At 41.8% G+C, this 6,104-nt stretch overlaps 1 long non-coding RNA gene across 1 annotated transcript; it reads left to right on the top strand.

Annotated features, from left to right (window-relative positions):
• Positions 1–2: 2 nt before the first annotated feature.
• LOC114944311 (uncharacterized) lies at positions 3–3,298 on the top strand. The gene is made up of 3 exons (XR_003822154.2): positions 3–807; positions 920–1,647; positions 2,493–3,298. It is a non-coding gene; the product is annotated as an uncharacterized LOC114944311 (long non-coding RNA).
• The last annotated feature ends 2,806 nt before the right edge of the window (positions 3,299–6,104 follow it).

Here is a 6,104-nt window from a genome sequence, read left to right as displayed (position 1 = left end):
ATTACGAATAATAATAATTTGATTTTTATTTTACAATAATAAAGATAATTGACTTATCGATTGTCGATAAAGAAGTAATCGAACTAAACAAAGAGCGCCATCTAACGGTGCATATACATAGTTTGAAGTTCTATATATACAAAACTACTTTCGTATCTGTAGAATAATATTTATTTTGTTTTAGATAACGGATATTTTTTACAGTAACAATTATCAGCTGTACACGTATTGACGTATGTATATTTATGACTCTTACAATTAGCTTCGTAAATATAAGTAAAAATTTTCGATAATCGTAATATAACTATATATATATATATATATATTTTTCTTATGTCATGTTTGCGCGAATTTCCCGAGGATAAAAAAAAGCAATCAAAATTCCTGGCGAAGATATTATGTATCGCGGCGCGCGCAACGTCCTTTAGATCGCTCTCACAGATTGTTAACCTTGAGCTTGACCTTGGGCGTGCCCTGTTCTTTCCCCTCCTCGCGGCCGGCGCCGCGGATCATGTACCCAGAGATGATCCATGCCGAACGAGTCCTGACCTAACCTATTCTAGGCTATGTCTCTGTCCTCCCATACAGACAAAGCCTAGGAGAGGCTAAACCAAGTTACTCGGTTCTCCATCTGATCTTTTTTTTGTTTCGTCGTCTTCGTCTGGTCCGTCCTTTTTACAGCTTTCTTCCCACGGTAATTCCCACTCGCCTCCACAATGTCGCCCTGATGTGGTATCTGGATTCATTAAAATGTTGCTCGAGTACGACGATAATCTTAATTGAGAGCTAATTGCACAAGTTTTTATGGTAAATGCAAGATTTTTTTATGTATTTATATGTATATATCTATATGGTTTCATATCTCAATCTATATGATTATATGTACGATTACCTAATACTTTTTTATTGTTAATTTTAGATATTAAAACTTTAATTTTGAGCGTCATCGATTGAAGTTCGAGATTCTTCAAAATACCAAAATAAATCAGAATTCGCAGGTCTACAGGAAGAACCTGTCCTATGAAAATTTATGACGTACTCTCTTTCTCTCTCTCACACACACACATTATCTTTTTAACATCCAGATTTTAAAATTATGTACATATATTAAGGATAACAAACTGATGAGAATGAACTAGTATAAGATAACGAAGAATTTCAGTTAAATAACGAGATATACTTGGAGATTTAATTCTTAACATATACATAAAATTAAAATTGAAAAAATTTATGTCATATATTAGAAGTAGATATACTCTAGATAATCACTATGGGACACTTAAAATTATTATATGTGTATGTGAGATGTTTTTTTTTATCTTTTGCATTATCTTTTGCACTATTTTTTGCACTATTATAATTATTGCAAGACCACGTGTATATATAATGTTATTAAATACTTGATAAGAGCATGTGTAAAATACGCTGGATGAGGGAGAGAAAGAGATAGAGAAGGCGTCGCCTTTTTACTTTAACAGTTTTATCGCGTGCTTTTTGTAAGGAGTTATTTTTGCGGAGGTGGTCCAGAGCCGACCGGTACAATGAAAGCGTGTCACGCCTAAAAATACGCGGAGCACGCAGGTAGACGTGAAAAGGTCGTAGATACCCGGGACGGAATACGAAAAGAAAAAAAATGGAAGAAACAAGGTAAGAGGGAATTGTACAAGAGGCGGTGATTTGGTATTCAAATCATCGGGCGGGCGCGCGCTCGTCTCTCCATCTTCTCTTTCCCTCTCTTTTGCAAAGAATCTCACTCTTCGTCTCTTGATATATCTTCCTATGCGATAATAAGTGTCTAAAAAATAAGATGCGAGACATCAATTTCAATTCAATCGAACGCGAAATATATTCAGATAGATGCGGAACTATTCTATTTACTATATTAGTCTATTTTTTATTCTTTCTTCAGTCTTCGTTTCTTGTAATTTGTCTCTTTTATCGCGTGTTCTTGAAAATCTTTTGAAAGCTGCGATATGCTGCCGTTATATAAACGTTCGATGTATCCTCAGTTAAGTGCGTGCAAGGTCTCTTCTCTGCTACGATGATTCCGCAATTGTGAATCGGTATGTGTGTTGTATCGAAATGCCGATTTATAACTTGAAAGTGGAAGGAAAAAAAGAAATCGTGTTACGCGCACCGAAACTTTCTTATTCTGTTTAACTTCTTTACCAAATATATGTATATAAACTGTGTATAATCGAGAGCAATAATAGAAATTCGCGCAAAACAGATACAATATTGTAAGATGAATGGAGAATCGATGGAGAAACAACGTGCAAAAACACGCGAGGAATATAAAAATTATCACTCTTAAGGCCGTGTTCAGTTTTTTGTACTCGTACGTGATTTTACCGTTTTGTTATCGGGACACTGCGGTTTACGGTCATCGTTGGCATTCCCTGATGACGAAAGTCCGTCCCGTGCTACAACTCTTGTAAATACACTCACACACACAAATATAACACACTCTCTCTATCTCTTTCTCTTTGTAGGAAACGCAATGCGATGTAAAGATGAGGACGCGTGCTCAATCCGTCTTCTCGGAGACTCGACTTGCAGAGATTTCGATGCCCGCACGTGCGATATGTCTCTGCTTCGTCCTCGGCATCAGCAGGCAGGATTACATAAACGGAAGCACTCGCCGAAGATCCATCGTGGAAAGACAGAACCACGGCGAAAAGGATAGGAAGAAAATGTCGAGATGAAGAAACCGTTACATCAGGTCACTATTTCGCCATTTATCGCGACGAGCGGAGGATTCTATCTGTCGTAATTAACACTCACGGCGCGACGATGCCTCGGAAAAACCATATCGCTTCACAACGACGACGAGGCACGATTACCAGTCGATTGTTCGTGATCGATCCCCCACCGCAGACGTGGTTGGGACCCGCAGACGTCCTTGCGAAATCCGTCACGACGATCCGCCTCTCTTCTCTCTCTCTTTCTCACTCTCGAGGCGGTGATTTCTTTTTTTTCACAGCGTCGATTAATTCGCTGATCGGCGCTGCCTTCTCGATTCCTATATTTAATTAATTTCGCGTAGTTCTCCAACTTTAACTCCAACTTGATTACACTTTGCGGAGCGTTTTAACGTGACGGATGTCGCGCGCGCGCGCAGTTTTTGAATTGTCACGTGTACCTCGTGCGCGAGGTTCTCCGGTCGTAGTAGGTACGTGGCGTATGTACATTAGGCGACTATGTAAGCGGAATACCTCGACGATGACACGCACGGTATGCGCAGCCCATCGGCGAGCCTGGCACCCACTAACCGCTAACCGGTGGACTAACCGCGGGTGGCTAAGGTGCGCGGCTCGCTCGCTCGCTCGCGATGATAATGTATGTATCTATGTGCGTAAGCCACGTGAGAGAACGGCGGGCAGCATCTTTCGACGGCCGTTCGTGCGTGGAGGGAGAAGGAGAGAACGAGAGAGGGGAAGTCGTATACTTGGCTCATAAGAGAGAGCCGGTCTCCTCTCTTTTTCTCCCTCTTCTCTTTTTTTTCGTTTACACATGTATACGAGCACACATGTATACATACCTCGTCCCTCAGTCTCGTCACGGATTCGTGGAGAGATCGGACCCTCTCCGTGTGGCTTTCGGTCGCTCTTTTGGCCGACTTCTCTCGCGGAATTAATCGAAACGCACACATGTACAGGCATGTTATAGCGAGAAAGATGGCACGAAGTGGAATAACTCGACGCGTAACCGCAACTCTTTTTTCCTTACAAATTGTTCGAGCCGTTGTAACGTGTCGTGAGAGAAGACAAGAAGCCGAGGCAAGAAACGCGAGTATCGAACGACTTTAATATACCAGGCGATCGCTTTCGAAAAGCTCTCTTCTTGTCCTCTTTGATAAATAAAAGACAATGATATATTCGTTATCAGCGCGAATCATTTTGACACTATTATGCGCTAAATGTGTAGATATAATGACTCTGAAACTATCAATTGGATAGCTCCGTTAATATGCGTTATATCTTTTATAAGAAATTTGATAACCACTAGTAGGTTTTTCAATCTGTTCGATTAGTAACGATGATTTATATTTGATAAATTTTATCTACAAACGTCGTTCTTTTTTATTCTTATAAAATACAGTCTTTATTCTCTTTATAGTGAGGTGTAAGGTATAGGAAAAAAAGTCCAATTTTCCGCGTGGTGTTGTGACTCGAAATTTTCTTCCCTCGAGCGTTTCTGCTTCTCCTTTACGTGACTTTGATTTTTACCTCGCGAGATAATTAACGCGACTTTTTTTATTTGCCACCCTGTAGAGCTACGCCGCGTTCTCACTCGCGTGGCATATCTCTCATCGACGAGGTCTGATGAAGGTCGCACGAACTAACACGAAAGAACGCGCCTCTCCTGGCCGAAATACCACACGGTATATAGTTTAATGCACACTGCTTGCGCCATTCACGCAAAGCGCGGTAAGTCCGTAATTTGTAAGGTTCAACCTTAGGCGAGATCGTATACGCGCGCGTTTATATTAGCGCCGGAACCTCCGTAAATTACGGGCATCGTAATTTGGAAATATAGCGCGTTCGAGCGCCAGATAATTTATACACGTAGGTAATGACTTTGAACGCGCATTTAAAGAACGAATTTTACGGAGTTCAGGAATTTATGGGACTCGCTTCTCGAGCATTGTTTCCCGTAATAGAGTATGTGCAGTCATTAGTTGCGGTAGCTTTAAATGGGATATACGATATATTACTTAAATGAATATTAATTATATCTTTTATAAATATCAAATATATACCGATTGTTAAAGTTGTTTAGGGCCAGTTGTTCCAACTTCTTGCTAAGTTTTACCCGACAGGTATAGCATATCTTCGTCTCTTTTTTTTAGAACTTATCTAAAAAGAGACGAAACTATGCTACCTGTCGGATAAAACTTAGCAAGAAGTTGGAAAAATCAGTCCTTAATATAGTATATTGTTTACAGGTACCGATAATAAATTCAATAGCGATGATGATTTGCGATCGATGATCGTAAAAAGCTACTGCCCGGAGGCTGCGTCCCATTTATGGTTAAAGCAGTCCCGCGCAAATAAACGCGACCTTCCGTAGGAGGAAGTACGCAGGTACGGCATGTGTTTTCGGCGCCTTCTCGAATTCCGTTCGTCGCCTTTTTGCGAATCGGAGCACACCCACGTCTTCATACTCGGCGACTGAGAAAATACTGTAATGTGTGTGAGTACTCTTATTTATATTTTTATATTATTTATAAAAACGCCTTCTGGATCCGCTGAATCCCGTCATCCGATCAGCCACTGATCGGAAATGAATCGAAGCGCCAAGGTCACTTGCTCTTTCTTTCGTAGGTGCACCGCATCTTCCGAGAATCGGTCGATTTCGTCTGTGCGAAACGTCGTTCCTGGATCGACAGGACGCGAGAGAGGCGGCGTTAATTAACGTCGGTCGAGCAGCGCAGGAATATATAGGCAGATTTTATCGTCGGCCATTACGGCTTAGAATACGACAGAGTCCGGCAGGCTACGGCAATACGTAACGACTCCATTAACGGACAGACCAATCCGCAACGATGCAACTCCCCGCGTTCGGGGATTCGTTAAAATCCCCGCGCGAGTCGAGAGAAAAACATCCCGAGAAGATATGTATCTCTTCTTTTTTCTTATACTTTCCGCGAGAGCTTTTATTTCGCCGGGGCTATACCGCGCGAGTATCCTCGGATGAAGATGGCGGATACTACGATAATTTATTAACTAGTCCGGCGAGTCGGTTCTCTCCTCCCTGGACCTGTTGGCGGAGTCGACATCGGCTGGTTTCGCGCCGGAGACGAAATCCCAGCGAAAGCGGCCTCCGATGAGCGAAAAAAACCGTCTCTCGTTCGTCTCTCCTTGCGTGTCTCGCTCGATATCACGCATTCTTGCGCGATTAATAATCTAATCCAGAGGTTGATAACCGATATCATCTCGCGAGAACGTTTTTACATATATGTATATGTAAATGCGACGAGAGCCGCGGAGGTCTCTCGCTCGGAATTAACTTTGAATTCAACGCGACCTCGTACTTACTACGCGTTGCGAGAGGGAAAATGACAAGTAGTAATGATCGTAATAACGTCGTCTCGACAGCGA

This window comes from Nylanderia fulva, unplaced genomic scaffold (assembly GCF_048542155.1).
Source record: "Nylanderia fulva isolate GAGA-0341 unplaced genomic scaffold, ASM4854215v1 Scaffold17, whole genome shotgun sequence".
Classification (NCBI taxonomy): domain Eukaryota; kingdom Metazoa; phylum Arthropoda; class Insecta; order Hymenoptera; family Formicidae; genus Nylanderia; species Nylanderia fulva.
Note: the sequence above shows the minus strand (reverse complement) of the source record. Positions and strands in the feature narration are given on the sequence as shown.